This window comes from Vombatus ursinus, unplaced genomic scaffold (assembly GCF_900497805.2).
Source record: "Vombatus ursinus unplaced genomic scaffold, bare-nosed wombat genome assembly UNPS02014792.1, whole genome shotgun sequence".
Classification (NCBI taxonomy): domain Eukaryota; kingdom Metazoa; phylum Chordata; class Mammalia; order Diprotodontia; family Vombatidae; genus Vombatus; species Vombatus ursinus.
This window is the reverse complement of record NW_020954570.1, coordinates 3,729,634-3,748,062: the sequence shown is the minus strand read 5'-3', so window position 1 is coordinate 3,748,062 and position 18,429 is coordinate 3,729,634.

The following is an 18,429-nucleotide window of genomic DNA, read 5'->3' as shown; positions in this document are numbered from 1 at the left end:
ATGGTCAAGATGAAGAGTAGACTGTGTGATACAGCTAAATGAAGAAGTCCCTAAAAATTCCTATAAGAAAATTTAGAGGAAAGAATTTGTTTCAGATACCAGGATCATTAGAAATATACCTAAGGAGAATATGAACTTGTGCACTATATACTCAAATAAGAGAAGTGAGTCTAGTATGTTAATGTCCTTTCTAAAATGAATTAGTCAAATTAAAATAATACATCTGTTGAGAACATAGTACATAAGGGTTATCACCTTTCTTATTCTGGAGATCATACTTTTAATGAGGTCTAAGATGATGATCTTTTATTTTACTTCCACTTTACACCATTGACATCTATTGAAATTTCACTAAATTAAATCACTAGATGTTTTTATTTTTCACATAATTTAGTGTCTAGCTGTGTCTCCTCCAGGTTCAATTCAATTCAGTAACCCTTTATAAAGCTCCTCATATGCCCTCTCATGCACTCTGTTAGGCACTAGAAATAAAGAGATTAAAAAAAATCCTTGCTTTGAAGGAGCTTACATTTTTGGATAAGGAAGGGAGTGAGAAACATAACACATATACAGACATGTAAATAAAAAGCAGTTAAAGGGAGAGAGTTCTAATAACTGTGAGGGAATGATCAAGAAAGCTTTCCATTTAGAGGTCATATTTAAGCTGAATTTTGAAGACAGATAATGATTGTAAGAGGTCGAGGTAAGGAGAGAGCTTTCTAGGGTGGAAGACAGATTGTAAGAATACATAAAGAAAGGTAGGGGAATTATAAATGTGGGGAACATAAGTAGGCCTATTTGGCTAGAATATAGAATGCCTGAAGGAAGGTATTGTTATATCTCTGGAACAGTAATTTGGAGCTTTTTTTTTTTTCAATTTGGAGCTTTTTTGAAGAGATCTTTAAATGCCAGACTGGGAAGAAGTTTGTGAGGCAGTGCAATTTACAGTACTTTGGTAGAAAATCTTGGTTTCTTTAAATTTCTCAGTAACAACCTGATTTCTCAATAAAAGTATGTACTATTTTTTTTATTTCATATAATGTGACACTAATTTTAAAAATGAAATGGCAATCAAAATCATCACAAAATTTTAAAAATATTCAAAATCAGTTAAACCATAATTAGAATAAAATTTTGTTTCATTTATCTGAGTATTGTATTTTTGGATCACAGCATCCATTATTATTTTTTCTTTTTCTATGAAACTTAAATCCAAACAAGGAAACCAATTACTGCCTCTGTTTCATCATGTAAACTGAATGTGATTTAGAGTGAAAAAAAATCTGATGCAAATGTATATTTCATGTCTCTAGCAATTATCACTTTTGAGAAATGATTGGCAAAAAATGCATTAATTTAGAGTTAAACTGTACCCTGCAATAATGAATTGATTTTTAAAAATTAGAATAAATATAATTTAATAGTTATTTAATCAATTTTGTGTTCAGTATCTAAGTTGTTCTCTAAACACTAAAAGTTTTATTTTATCCATATAATCCACTTTTAAATTTGGGGCCAGTCCGTTGACTGAATTCCAATTACAAAGAAATTTCATTGTCAGAATAGGGGAAAAAACACAAACAAAAACAAGATTCAGAAATTACGTTACAGATTATCTCCAAATTTTACTAATCATCTCACTTCCCAATTAAAAGCCACCTTGTTTTTTTCTTTCTTCTCAGAAGTACCTGTTTTATTTAGTATTTTATTTCCTCCAGTTACATGTAAAAATATTTTTAACTTTTGTTTTTAAAACTTTGACTTCCAAATTTTCTCCTCCTTCCCTCTTCACTACCCTTTATTGAAAAGGCAAGTCATTCAATATAGGTTATACATGTGGAGTCATGCAAAATATATCCATAATAGTTACATTGTAAAAGAAACGATAGCACCCCCCACAAAAAAAAGAAACCTCAAGAAAAATAAAGAAAGTTTAAAAAAAATTGTAGTCAACACCATCCATTCTTTCTCTGGGGTTGGATATAATTTTTCATCATAAGTCCTTTAGAGTTGTCTTGGATTGTTGTATTGCCAAGAATAGCTAAGTCATTCACTGGTGATCATGGCACAATACAGCTGTTATTTTGTACACAATACATTCACTTTTCATCAGCCCACGCAAGTCTTTAAAAGTTTTTCTGAGACCATCCTGCTCACCATTTCTTATTGGTACAATAATATTTGTGTGTGTGTGTGTGTGTGTGTGTCTCTCTCTCTCTCTTTTACCAAGCTGTTGACTCATTTTTCACGATTTTCTTGCATTACTCTCATTTTTCTTCCCATTTTTTTCCTTTACCTTTTTCACTTGATTTTCAAAATCATTTTTGAGCTCTTCCATGGCCTGAGACCTATTCATATTTTTCTTGAAGATTTTGGATGTAGGAACTTGGACTGTGTTGTCTTTTTCTGAGTGTGTGTTTTGATCTTCCTTGTCACCATAGTAACTTTCTATGGTCAGATTTTTTTCCCATTGTTTGCTCATTTCCCCAGTCTATTACTTGACTTTTACTGTTTGTTAAATTAGGGCTCTGCTTCCAGGGTGGAGGGTAAATTGTCCCAAGCTTCAGAGTTTTGCGCACCTTCTTTCAGAGATTCTTTTAGGGACCTATAAGTTTTCAGTCTTTCCAAGGTTGTATGATCTAAGTAGAGGTGTTTACTGCACTCCTGATCTGTGCATTGTTCTGTGAGCAACCACAGGCACTCTTTTCTGTGGAACTGTGAGGAGGGCCCCCCTCCACTGCTGCTGCAAGATCTGCTATGCTAGTGCTCTTCTTTGCCTTAGGACTGCCACCCAGGACTGCAACCTCTATCAGAGCAACAGAGTCCTGCCTCAGTACCAGCAAAAAGACCCCTGTAATCTCCTTTTGACCAGTTGTTTGACCCTCTTACCAACTGGGCTGGGAACTGCAAAAGCAGCATCTCCTGCTGTTGCCGCTGCTGATTCAGTCACTCCCAAGGCCTTTTCCTGGTTAGCTAGGTCTGGAAACCACCACTGCTGCCACAGTTGCAATCCCTCTGAAACTTACTCCTAGGTTGCTGGGGCCCTGTTTGCACTGGCAAGGTCGGTACTGGACTGTGCCCTTCTCTCACCATGGTACAATAGACCTTTCTGGCAACTTTCCAAGTTGTCTTGGGTTGGAAATTTATTACACTCTATCTTTTTGTGGGTTCTGCTGCTCTAGAATTTGTTTATTCATTTTTTAAAGGTTTTTGGAGGGATTTGGGGGAGAGCTAAGGTGAGTCCCTGTCTTTACTCTGCAATTTTGGCTCCGCCTCCCAGAGCTACCTTGTTTCAAACACAAATTATAGTGAACTAGTTAAAGTCTTTAATTCTAATTATTCTAATATTTTTATTATAAACTAGTTTGGAATCCAAGGTTGAACTGGACAAAAAATTCACAATTTAAATTTGTAAACTCATGTAGGAAGAAATCATCTTTCATAAATAACTGCCTAGTAAGCAGTGGGTCATAGTACATAGCAAGTACTATGCTAGGTAGTACTTTAATTCTACTGACAAAGTAAACCTGTATGAGATACACATACAGATACAGACACACAGATCTATTTTTCTATTTACTTATTGTTCATTTGCTCAGCTGTGTGCAACACTTTGTGACACTTTATTTCTTTAATGCAGATTTTTATCTATCTATATCTGTATCTATATCTATATACTTGTTTTCACTCATTCAGCTATGTCCAACTCTTCTTGAACCCATTGGTCATAGCATGCCAAGTCCTTCTGTCTTCTACTATGTTTTGCAGGCTGTCCAAGCTCATGTTCATTTTTTTCCATGACACTATTTATCCATTTTATCCTCTATTGTCCCCTTCTCCTTCTGCCTTCAATCTTTCCTAACATCAGTTTCTTCTCCAATGAGTCCTGCCTTTTCATTATGTGGACTTTCCAATGAATATTCTGAATTAATTTCTTTAAATATTGCCTGATTTATCTCTTCACTGTCCAAGGGATTCTCAAAAGTATTCTCTAGCACCATAGTTTGAAAATGTATATTTTGCAGTGGTCAGCTTTCCTAGTCTAACTCTTACAGCCATACATTGGTATTAAGGGAAAAAATAACTTTGACTACATGAACCTTTATCAGCAAAATGATATCTGTGTGTCTGTGTGTGTTTGTATGTGTGTATCAATTATTAATAAGTCCAGAAAAGTATTCCTCAATTCTAAATACACTTGAAATATCACATGTAATACACAAAAAGTGGTCACATAAAAGTATTCTTACTTTTTATAACTTTTCAATGTATATGGTTTTCAAATAATATAAAAAATATATCCATGTTGGAAAGAACACTAATTTGTCAAAACATATGGATTTGAATCATGTTTCCACCACTTCCTAGGGGTGATGATCACTTCATGTCTCTAGTATTCTGTGTTCTCATCTGTAAAATAGGAGAGTTTAATTAAAAGATCTGTGACAGCTTTTAGTTTAAAGTTTATGATTCTGTGAAAACATCCACATTTAAGATTGAAGTCCCTTTCTTACATTCTGAGATATTTCATAATCCAGTGGATATATTGTCTTTGAATTGGATGTTCCCTCCAATTATGCAAATTGGGTTCAGCCAAAATGCTAGATCTTTCTTGATATTGCCTGAAAATTTAAGTGGGTATGTATTTGTGTGTGTAAAATCATTCTACACATACTTCTACTTAACAATTCTTTCTCTGGATGCAGTTAGCATCTTCCTTCAGTAATCCTTTATAGTTAATTTGGTTATTTATAATAGAAAAAATAACTTATTCACTCAAAGTCATTCTTAAAACAATATTCCTGATACTATACACAATGTTCCCTTGGTTCTGTTCATTTCACTCTTCATTAATTTATGTAAGTCTTTCCACGTTTTTCTAAAATCTTTGAGCTTAAGATTACTCGGCACTTCTGGCAGCCAAGATGACAGAGTAAGAAGTAAATCACTCATATTCTTCCTTACTGACCTCCAAAAATCCAGAAAATATCACCCCAGGAAAATTCATGGTACAGCTAAGCCAGCAGAAAAATAGGGTGTAACAGTCTTGTAACCTGGGAAGCTTGGAGGATTAACGATAAAGGTCTCTCTGACTCTGCTAGAAGGGGAGCAGTATAGGATGGGAGGCATCTCAGCAAGCCAGTGGCAAGCCACACCTAGGCAAACCAGTGAGAGATACTAAGCCCCAGGGTGGTGGAGCAGGCAAGCACCAACACCAGGACCCCCTAAGTGTCTTGGCACAGGTTAGGGAACCAGTAGACTCCAGTTGAGAAAAGCAACACATGTACTGGCATGTAGGCATCCTCAAGTAGCCAAACTTCCCTGTGTTTCAGCACATCTCCAAGAAGCACGACTCCAGAAAGCACAACACTAGGAAGCACAACTCCAGGTGGGCGGGCATCATCCAGCAGCCAAACCTTCCAGTGCTCTAAAGCAACCTGAGGGAGTAGGCATCTTCCAGGGCCAGACACCCTGAAACCCTCAGGCACCCCAAGAGCTTCAGGTTTGCTGACCTCAGCTCAGCACCAGGTAAGCTGCCAGACCCCTACAGCCTCCACTTGTCAGCACCTGAGGCCCCAGCACACAAAGCCATTGACCAGGTGCCTGGCCCCTAGAACAAGAAGCTTGGGTCAGTGTGCCCTGTGTTTCACCAAGAGAGCTTAACTTTAAAAGCTAGGAAAGAAGCAAACAGCATGAGCCAAAAACAGAAATGGACAATGACAATAGATTCTTAATATGGGGACAGGGAAGATCAAAACACAAATTCAGAAGAGGAAAACATTGTCAATATACCCACATCTAAAACCTCAAAGGGAGTATGAACTGGTCTCAAGCCCAAAAAGTCTTCTTGGAAGAGCTCAAGAATGTTTTTAAAAGTCAAATAAGAGATATAGAAGAAAAATTGAGAAAAGAAATAAGAGTTATATGAGAGAGTCAATATCTTGGAAAAGGAAGGACAAAAATTGGCTATGGAAAACAAGTCCTTAAAAATACAATTAGACAAATGGAAAAGGAGGCATTAAAAACTCACTGAAAAGAACTCTTGAAAAGTAAAATGGGAGGTACAAAATCTAATTGAAGAAAACAATTCATTAAAAATTAGAATGGGGCAGGTGGAAGCTAATGACTCTTTGAGACATCAAGAATCAGTCAAACAAAAGCAAAAGAATGAAAACTTTAAACACTTCATTGAAAAAAGAAAAAACAACTGACTTGGAAAATAGATCCAGGATATGTAATTTAAAAAATTATTGTTCTACCTCAAAGCCACCATGAAAAAAAAAGCATCTTCTCAAGAAATCATCAAGGATTGATGCCCTGAGATCCTAGAACCAAAGGGTAAAATAGTCATCAAAAGAATCCCCCAATCACCTCCTGAAAAAGATCTCAGACTAAAAACTGAAAAGAAATATTGTAGACAAATTCTAAAATTATCAGGTCAAAGAGAAAATACTATAAATAGCCAGAAAAAATTCAAATATCATGGAAACCCAGTCAGGATTATGCAGAACCTTGCAGCTTCTACATCAAAAGATTGGAGGGTTGGAATATGATATTTCATAAGGCAAAGAAGCTTGGAGTACAAACAAGAATCAACTACTCAGCAAAAGTGAGCATAATCTTTCAGGGGAGGAGATAGACATTCAATGAAATAGGAGACTTCCAAACCTTCCTGATGAAAGGACCAGAGCTGTACAGAAAATTTGATCTTCAAATGCAAGACTCAAGAGAGGCATAAAAAGGTAAACAGGGAAGAAAAATAAACCATGTAACTCAATAAGGGCAAACTACTTACATCCTAACAAGGGAATATTATACATGTAACTCTTAATAACTGTATCTTTATTATGACATTTAGAAGAGGTGTACATAAAAAGAGGGCCTGATGATAAAAAAAATTCTAATGAAGTGGTGAAAAGACATTGTAATGGGAGAAGTGGAAAGAAGGAGGCAGAAAGGAGTAAATTATATCACATGAAGAGCCACAAAGCCTATTATAGTATAGGGAAAGAAGGGAGGGAGATGAGAATTGTTTCAACCTTACTCTCATCAGATTGGCTCAAACAGGGAATAAGATACTCAGTTAGGCATAGAAATCTAACCTACCCTTTAGGAAGTAGGAGGGGAAAGGGAAAAGAAAAGGAAAGTGGATAGAAGGGAAGGAAGAAGTGGTAAGGGAAAAGGGAAAGAAAAGGGAGGGGGCTGATAAAAGGGGGGCAGATTGAGAGAGATTGTAGTCAAAAGTAAAACTCTAGTCAGGAGGGGAAGGGAGAAAGGAGAGAGAAAAACATAAACAAGGGGAAAATAGGATGGAGAGAAAGACACAGATAGTAATCATAACTGTTAATGTAAGTGGGGTAAACTCTCCCATAAAATGGAAGTGGATAGTAGAGTAGATTAATAACCATAATCATAAAATATGTTGTTTACAAGACATATACTTGAAGCAGAGAGATACACAGTGTACAAGTAAAAGGCTGGAGTGGAACATATTATTCTTCAGCTGAAGTTAAAAAAAAAAGCAAGGGTAGCAATCTTGATCTCAGACAAAGCAAAAGCAAAAATAGATCTAATTAAAAAAGATAAGAAAGAAAACTATATCCTGCTAAAAGGTACCGAAGACAATGAAGTAATATCATTACTAAACACATATGCACCAAGTTGTATAGCATCCAGATTCTTAGAGGAGAAATTAAAGGAGTTACAAAAAGAAATAGAGAATAAAACTATACTAGTGGGGGACCTCAACCTCCCTCTCTCAGAACTAGATAAATCTAACCACAAAGCAAACAAGAAAGAAGTTAAGGAAATGAATAAAATTTTAGAAAAATTGGATATGGTTGACTTCTGGAGAAAACTGAATGGGGACAGAAAGAAATATATCTTTTTCTCAGAGGTACATGGCACTACACAAAAATTGACCATGGATTAAGGCATAAAAAAACCTCACAATCCAATGCAGAGAGGTAGAAATATTAAATGCATCCTTTTTCATATCATGATGCAATAAAAATTACATTAAAGGGCCATGGAAAGACAGACTAAAAGTTAATTGGAAACTAAAGAATCTAAACCTAAAGAATTAGTGGGTCAAACAACAAATCATAGAAACATTCAATAACTTCATCCAAGGGAATGACGATAATGATACAATATACCAAATCTTAGGAGATACAGTGAAAGTGGTTTTTAGGGGAAGTTTTATATCTCTAAATGCTTGCATGAATAAAATAGAGAAAGAGGAGATCAATGAATTGGGCATGCAACTAAAAAAGCTAGGAAAAGAACAAACAAAAAAATTTCCAAATTAAAACCAAATTAGAAATACAGAAAAACAAAGGAGAGATTAATAAAAATAAAATCAAGAAAACTGTTGAAGTAATGAACAAATCTAAGAGCTGATTTTATAAAAAAAAAATAAAGTTTATAAACATTTGGTGATTTTGATTTAAAAAAGAAGAAAACCAAATTACCAGTATCAAAAATGATAAGGGTGAATTCACCATCAATGAAGAGGAAATTAAAACAATGATTAGGAAATATTTTGGCCAACTATATGCCAATAAATTTGGCCATCAGTGAAAGGAATGATTATTTACAAAAATATAAATTGTCCAGATTAATGGAAGAGGAAATAAAATACTTAAACAATCCCATTTCAGAAAAAGAAACTGAACAAGCCATCAATGAACTCCCTAAGAAAAAATCTCCAGGGCCAGATGGATGCACAAGTGAATTCTATCAAACATTTAAACAAAAATTAATTCTATTACTGTCAGCATAATTGAGCATATCAACAACAGAACTTAAAGAAATCATATGATTATCTCAATAGATGCAAAAAGAGCTTTTTAACAAAATACAAAACCCATTCCTATTAAAAACACTAGAGATCATAGGAATAAATGGAATCTTCCTTAAAATTATAGGTAGCATCTGTCTAAGACCATCAGCAAGCAGTATATGAAATAGAGATTAGCTAGAAGCATATGCAATAAGAACAAGGGTGAAGCAAGATTGTCCATTATCACCACTGTTATTCAATATTATACTAGAAATGTTAGCTTTAGAAGAAAAAAATGGAAGGAATTAGAATAGGCAAAGAAGAAAAGCTATCACTCTTTGCATATGCTATGATGGTATGCTTAGAGAACCCTAGAGATGTAAAAAATTACTTGAAATAATAAACAAATTTAACAAAGCTGCAGGATATAAAATAAACCCAAATAAATCATTGGTACTTCTATATATTATTAAAACCCAATAGCAAGACATAGAAAGAGAAATTCCATTTAAAATAACTGTAGACAATATAAAATATTTTAGAATCTTGAGGCCAAAACAAATCCAAGAACTATATAAACACAAGCACAAAACATTTTTTTTTCAAAAATAAAGTCAGATCTAAATAACTGGGAAAATGTCAGTTGACAATTCTACCTAAATTAATTTACTTATTTGGTGCAATATCAATCAAACTATGAAAAATATTTTATGGAGCTAGAAAAAATAATAACAAATTCATCTGAAAGAAACAAAGGTCCAGAATATCAAGGAAATTAATGAAAAGAAATGCAAGGAAAAGTGACCTAACCATACCAGATCTTAAATTGTACTATAAAGTGACTATCATCAAAACTACTTGGTACTGGCTAAGAAAATAGAGTGGTGGATCAGTGGAATAGGTTAGGTGTAGAAGCCACAATAGTCAATGACTATAATTATCTAATGTTTGATAAATCCAAAGTCTCCAGCTTCTGGGATAAGAATTCACTATTTAACAAAAACTGCTAGGGACACTGGAAAATAGTATGGCAGAAATTAGGCATAGACCAACATCTTACACCATATACCAAGATAAAGTTAAAATGGGCACACAATTTAGATGTAAAGGTTGAGACTTCTAGAAAACTAGGAGAGCAAGGAATAGTTTACCTTTCAGATCTATGGAGAAGGGGAAAATTTACGCCCAAACAAGAGATAGAGAACATTATGAAATAGAAAATGAATGCTTTTGGTTACATTAAATTGAAAAGTTTTTGCACAAACAAAGCCAATGTAACCAAGATTAAAAGGGAAGCAGAAAGCTGGGAAACAATTTTTACAGTCAATGTTTCTGAACAAGGCCTCATTTCTAAAATATATCAAGAACTGAGTCAAACTTATAAAAATACAAGTCATTCCCAAATTGACAAATGGTCAAAGGATATGAACAGGCAGTTTTCAGATGAAGAAATGAAAGTTATCTGTGGATATATGAAAAAATGCTTTAAATAATTATTAATATAGAGAAATGCAAATCAAAACAACTTTGAGGTACCATATCACATTTATCAGATTGGTTAATATGACAAAACAGGAAAATGATAAATGCTGGAGAAGATGTGGGAAAATTGGAACACCAATGCATTGTTGGTGAAGTTGTGAACCAATCCAACTATTCTGGAAAGCAATTTGAAACCGTGCCCAAAGGGTTATAAAACTGTGCATACTCTATGACCCAGTAATGTCATTTCTATTTCTGTATCTCAAAGAGATCATAAAAATGGGAAAATGACCCACATATACAAAAAAAAATGTTTATAGCAGCTTTTTTTGTGGTGCCCAAGAATTGGAAATTGAGGGGACGCCCATCAATTGGGGAATGGCTAAACAACTTGTGGCATATGAATGTAATGGAATACTATTGTGCTGTAAGAAATGATGAACAGGTAAACTTCAGTAAAACTTATAAAGACTTATATGAACTGATGCTGAGCGAAATGAGCAGAATCATAAGAACATTGGAAACAGTAACAGCCATATTGTGCATTGACTAATGTTCATAGACTTGTCTCTTCTTAGCAATACAAGGTTCTAAGACAACTCCAAAAGATTCACAATGAAAAATGCTGTCCACATCCAGAGAAAGAACTACGGAGTCTTAATGCAGATTGAAGCATACTATTTGCTCTTTTTTGTTGTTGTTTTTGTTTCTTGCTACTCATGATTCTTCCCATCGTTTCTCATACTTCTTTACAACATGACTAATGTGAAAAATATGCTTAATATGAATGTATATAGAGCCTCCATCAGATTGCATGCCATCTTGGGGATGGAGAAGGGAGAGAGGGGGAGAAAATTTAAAACTCAAAAGCTTATGAAAGTGAATGCTGAAAACTAAAAATAAATTAATTTATAAAAAGAAAATAAAAGAAAATCCTTGACATATCATTTTTTTATAGCATGGTAGTATTCCATCACAATCATATACCACATCTTGTTCAGCCACTCCCCAAATGATGGTCATCCCTGCAATTTCAGTTCTTTGCCACCACAAAGAGACCTGCTGCAAAATTCTAGAACATATACATTCTTTTCCTTTTCCCTAATCATTTTTGAAAATATACCAAATAGTGTTGTTGCTGGGTCAAAAGATTCAGGTTGTTTAATAACTCTTTGGACCCAATTCTAGATTGCTCTCTGAAATGGGTAAATCATTTCATAATTCCACCAACAATGAATTAGTACTCCAATTTTTCCACATTCTCTCTAATATTTATAATTTTCCCCTTCTATCATTTTGAATATCCTTTTCATGAAATGTTTGAGGGAATTTCATTTTATTAACTATTCAGTGGTGTATTATTTATTTCATTCTAGTTCTTTACCTGCAGAACCAGAGAAGCCTGAGTCAGACCTGGCCTATGATGTAATTTTTACATGGAACCTCTGGGAAAGGAATTTTTTACCAAAGCATATTATTGATTGCTATGCAACTTAAAGAGTTTTCTAGGGCAGAGAGCTGATTTGACCAGGTCACACAGCAAGAATAAACCAGAAGTATGTTAAAGCTGTATCTCTCTGACTTTGAAACTAGCACATTACAGTCTACATCACACTGCTTCTTTACATCTCTTCTATTCCTAATACTTCTATCAATTTCTGTTGATTATCATTGATATGGAAAGTCTTCAAAACTACAAAAATTTTAGAAAAGTATGGGAAGGAAGGAAGAGGAGAAGATAGTGGCTGCCATGAGAAAGGAAAATTTTAATTTGTCATTCAAACATACCCCCCCTCTCCCCATGGATCTGTGAAATAGAACAGAAAAACATACATTTTAATTTTAAGTGATCTTTGATATCTTTTGCTGTCCTATATATTTTATTTTATTCACTTAAAACATAATTTGGGGAAGATATATATATGTGTATATATATAATATTTATATATAATATATGTTTATATATAATATATAATATATAATATATATAATGGATGTCAAAGGAGCCCATGACATGAAAAAAAAGATTAAGAACCCCTATAGGATGAGGAGAAAACAGCAAACAAACAAACTTCAGTATGAATACTGGTCATTTGTCTCTTAGAATCTAATCCAAGGATGAAAGAAGAAGAAGAAAGAAAGAAAAAGGAAAGGAAAGATAGAGTACCTGATTAAGTACATTATTTGGAAATGGAGAACAAAAACTCAGTTTCCAAAGAAAATATAACTTATTTGTTAAATTTTCTTAAAAAAAACTACTTTCAGAAATTTCATTTCTTTTTTCCTATCTCTCTTTTTCTTTCCCTTTCCTCCTCTCCTGTTTTTCCCCTTCCTATTCTTACCATATCTCCCAAATCTATTGCTGAAGTACAATATATAATGCTAAATTTATTTACAGTTTCTTTCTAACTGATACTTTATGAGGAAACAGCCTCTGGACTAAAAAGAAGAGTTGATTAAAAGACAATTTAATCTAGTGAGATTGTCAACAGTATGGTTGGACCTGCTTCCTGTAAACTCTCCTCATGTCCATTGAACCATAGGCTGTTACCCAACCAACTCCCATAAAATGAGGGGATCTTTAGGATACAACTTTGTATTGAGTCTGGAATTTGAATTTGTGTCACTGAATTACTTAATAACTATCTTCTATTTGAAGATACATTGAACTATATACCTTAACAAAACATTTTCCATTGGAATTTTCCCAAAACATGTTGACAGATAAAAATGGTTTTTACACAATTCTTTACATCATCTGTTGCTTAAGAAAGAAATGTCTCATGGTCAAAGTATAGGAACAGGCAATTTTCAGGTGAAGAAATCAAAGCTATCTACAGAAGTATAAAATGTTCTAAATGACTATTTATTAAAGAAATACAAATTAAAACAACTCTGAGGTACCACCTCACAACTATCAGATTGGTTAATATGGCAGAAAAGGAAAATCATAAATATTGGAGGGGATGTGGGAAAATTGGGACATTCATGCACTGTTAGTGGAGGTGTAAACTGATCCAAACATTCAGGAGAACAATTTGGAGCTATGCCCAAAAGGCTATAAAACTTTTGCATACTATTTGATCCATCAATATAAGTACCAGGTCTTTATCCCAAAGATATATTTTAAAGGGCAAAAAAGGAAAATAATCTATTTGTACAAAAAATATTCATAGCAGCTCTTTTTGTGGTGGCAAAGAATTGGAAATTGAGGGGATGCTTATCAATTGGGGAATGGTTGAATAAGTTGTGGCATATGATTGCAATGAAATACTATTGTATTATAAGAAATGATGAGCGTGATAATTCCAGAAAAACTTGGAAATACATGAACTGATGTAAAGTGAAGTTTGGAGATCATTGTGCACAGTAAGAATAATATTGTATGATGATGAACTATGAATGACTCGCTCATTCTCAGCAACACAATAATTCAGGAAAATACAAAGGACTCATGATGAAAAATGTTATCTACATCCAGAAGAGGAACTGATTGAGTATGAATGAGGATCAAAGCATAATATTTTTCATTTTTTGTGTTTTTTTCATTTCTGTCTTCTTTCACCACATGATTAATATGGAAATATAGTCTATATGATTGCACATGCATAACCTATATCAAACTGTGTACCATCTCAGAGGGGGAAAAGGGAAGGGAAGGAGAAAATTTGGAACTCATTTATTTTAAAGATGAACATTATATCATTTTATACCTATCAAATTGGCTACAATGATAGAAGGGGAACGTGACAAATGTTGGAGAGGATGTGGAAAAATTGGGACACTAGTTTATGGTTGGTGGAATTGTGAAATGATCCAACCATTTTGGAGAATAATCTGGAATTGTGCCCAAAGAGTTAAACTACCAAAATTCTTTGACTCAGCAATACTACTACTTGGTCTATTTTCAAATATAATTGGGGAAAAGGGAAAGAACCTATATGTTCTAGAATTTTTGTAACAGGTCTCTTTGTGGTGGCAAAGAACTGGAAATTGCAGGGATGACCATCAGTTGGGTAATGGCTGAACAAGTTGTGGTATATGATTGAGATGGAATACTACTGTGCTATAAGAAATGATGAGCTCAAGGATTTTAGAAAAAAACATGGAAAGACTTGCACGAAATCATGAAGAGTGAAATGAGCAGAACAAAGAGAACATCATATACAGTAACAGCAATATTGTTTTAAGGATAACTTTGGTAAATAAGTTATTTTATCTATTATAAATGCCCAAAGTAACTATAAATGATATATGAAGATGCTATCTGCATCCAGAGAAAGAACTGATAAATAGAAATATAAACAGAATAATTTTATGTGTGTGTGTGTGTGTGTGTGTGTGTGTGTACACAAATACCTTTTTGTATCTAATAGTAGCCATCTCTAGGAGGGATAGGAAGAAGAAGAAGGAAAGAAAAGAAATTCACATGATAATTTTGTTGTATATTTGAAAGGACTTGGAATTTCTGCATAACAGATTTGCAGTTTCATGTTTAATCATCTTTTTATTGTACTGTTTTATGGAAATGCTTGTTTTGGTCCATAAATTAAATATTAAACAAAAAGTAAAAATATGAGTTTTTAACTTATCTGTACATGTGATTGAGAAAAAATGAAATATTAATAAAAAAAGAAAGAAATACCTCTTTGAAGGCATTTGTTTTCTGGCAAAAAGTCTGTTTAATAGTTTGATTAGTCCTTTGTCTATTTATGTGAATAATAAAGAAGTTTTAGGTCAAAACAATTAGCGGGTATTACTAAGTAGTAAAGCTGTTTGGATCTGTTCAATGTTATATAAAAGGCAGAGAAATTAGTTTTTACCTCCTTGAGAGTAAGGTCTATCTTTTCCCTCTTTTTGTATCCCCAGAGCTTGATGCAATTCATGGCATAGTAAGAATTTATAAATGTTTATTTGATGGCTGAGTAGACAATTGAAAGTCAAAAAATTAAATCAAACAACTAAAGCAGAAATACAACTATGCATTGGAATCTTTGCTGTAAACTAATCAGTTAATTAACAATGTCATCAAAACATAATTTGGTTTCTTTTCTATCCCACGGCTCTCAGAGTTAGCTAGGTGACAGTGGATGGAGCACTGGCCCTGGAGTAAGGAAGACTTAATTTCAGATTAGGCTTCAGTCACTTACTCTAGGAAAGTCACAATCTCTGTTTCTTAAATTTCCCGAACTATATAATGGGGATATGAATAGAACCCACATTCCAGGGTTGTTGGGAGGATAAAATAAGATGCTAATTATAAAGCACTTAATCCAGTTCATGACACATAATAAGTGCCATATAAATGTCAACTATCATTATTCTTGTTATTGTTATCATAATTCCTTAATAACTTACTAGCCATGTGACATTATGGGCAAATTTCTTTGCCTAATTTTCTTTGACTTTAAAATGGGGATAATAAAATAATATACCTTCTTGATAGTTGTAAAGGTCAAATGGGATAATATTTGCAAAATGGTTACCATAGTGTCTGATACATAGTATGTGCTACAGAAATGGTTATCCATTTCTGTTTTCTCCTTTCATCAAAGACTAATAGCAGAAGTAGAGAAGAAGAATGAAGTCTTGCAATGTTATTCATTTTTTGGTTCAAGGTATAAATCTTATCATTCTAGGAAAGAAATAGAATTACACACATGCACACACATATATCTATATGTGCATATACATGCACACATATATGTGTATATATACATATATACATACATATTTATCTTTTCTATGAAATAAAAAATAAGCTGTTTTGATAGCAAGGTCATGTTATTGTAAATGATGATGATTTTTTACTTTATTAGACAACTATAATTTAATTTTTTAAAAAAGTTTTTTTCCATATCAATGCTCTTTTCTCTTTCATGAAAAAAATCCATCTTAAAATGTTAAATAAATACATTTCTTTTTATAAAAGTCAGGACAACTCAAACTAACATCTCATGTGAATCATACAGCAATGTTTCTGAAATATGTGAATTAATTATTCAATATTTCTATTATGTATGCTTTGCTTTTTGGGATTGCCAAAGGAAGTGATCCTGCAAGAAAATCATTGTTAATGAACTCTAAACTATTTCTTTTTATTCTTGCCTTTATCAAGAGTCAAGATAGTTTCCCTCTAGAGAATACATTCTATTTCCAATAGTATTTTCTATCTGCATGCCATCAAGTAGAATTTTTAACTAAACCACACTTAGAGTCAACAACAAAAGATAAACAGATCATCAAATTTAAATGAAATTGAAAAGATTTTGCACTCAAAAATGCATCTAGAATAAGAAGTGAAAAGGTCAACTTAGGATATTTATACCAAATTTCTCAGAAAAGGGTTTTACATCTAAAATATATAAACAGAAATATGAAAAACCAAAAGAATTTTTTTTTGCATTTTTGTCCTATTTGTTCCTTCTGGGGCTGTGCAAAGCAAGGATATTCAGTAATGAATTGATGGATTCCCTATGTTATCATTCTTATTCATTAATTATGATAATGAATAACTATATTAATACTACCAAATATCAGTTTAGTTTTGTTCATTGTGTTCCTTTTAGTTTTACCTGTAAATTCTTTAGGAAAGCTATCTTTTTTAGGTGTCACACCAAGCTCCTGCAGCTACACATTCTCCTCTTTCCTTGTAATTGGGGGTTTTTTTGTTTGCTTATATTTTTATTTGATGGCTTCATTTTTAATCTTCTACCATACTTTGCAATTGAGCTTATATTCTGAATTAAGATTTCTCCTGATTTCCATATCTCTGTATTTAACAAAGAGAGAGGTAAAATGTTTGTTAGCTTTTGAAGTATGTCCTCCTTACTATCATGACTGTTTACATTCATTGGTTAAACTTTCTCACAAAAGTAATAATGAACAACTTTTGACATGACATTTGAATGGAAATTTTCATCTAAGTTCAGGTCATTAACATATAAAATAGCAAAAAAAATAAGATAATATAAGAATTGAAAAATAGGAATTATATACAAGGAAATTCCTATAGGGGAAAAACCCAGAAGATAATATTACTGGTAATTGTCAAATGATAACTGTCAGTGAAGATTCAGGTTTTCACTCAGTCCTTATAGTCTAGGTGTGATTGAGCAGATGACTTACTAGTTAGACCTGCTCAAATACTATTAGGATATAAGTTAGGAAAATTTTGAGAAGAAAGGTGAGTGACAGTTTGAGTCTTTCAGTACTTCTCCCCTCAACAGCTATAGGAGCAATAAAGAAAGAGGGGAAAGAAGAAGAAAGACAACAATAAAGAAGAGATTTTAAAAAAAGAATGTCACAAGCATGAAAAAATAAAAAAGGCATGAGAGAAAAGAAGCAGGAGAAAAAGAACATGAAAGAGAAAAATATGGAGGAGTAGAAAAAGGAAGAGAAAGAGAACAGCAACAACAGAGGAAGGAGCAGGAAGAGGAAGAAAAAGAAGAACTCAAAGACATTTGAAGAAAGGGAAAGCATTACATCTTCCAAAGGACCTTCTGAAATTATTATGGAACAAAAGAGAGAGTTTCCAGAATTGTTCAAATAGACTGTGAGAGAATTTTAAAAAATAAATTAAAATTAAAATTATAGTGGAAATTTGAACAATTAAACATAACAAGAAAGCAACTATTTTAGAATGTTGGATGATCTTTCCAAAAGAGTTAGATTCACTGAAGACAGAAAAAAAGATTTGCATCTTAAAAAAAGAAGGAAGAAAAAAGGACAGAACAAAATAACAATATAATAACATTGGAAAAATATGTGAGGATGATTCTGTCTCACACATATGACTTCAACTATAGAATGCAAAGATATTCTTAGCAGTATGGGTCTTCTAGAGAAACACAATGAAATAAAAACTTTAACAATATAGAGCTGGAAATCACACAGAATAATTGACCAGAAATATTAGAAGTAAATATTGATCTGATAGAATAAACTATTGTTAATAATGAGATACTTAGAGTTGAACTCACCAAAAAAACTTCATAGTAAAGTTCCACAATTTTATCATTAAACAACATATCTTGGAAGCAGTCAGAAGATCTTTATGTATCAAGGGAGAAGAATATTCAAATATCAATACTACTACAAAATTTGAAAAAAATAAAAGGAAAAAATTGAATATGGTATTCTTAAAAGCAAAAGATGTTGAT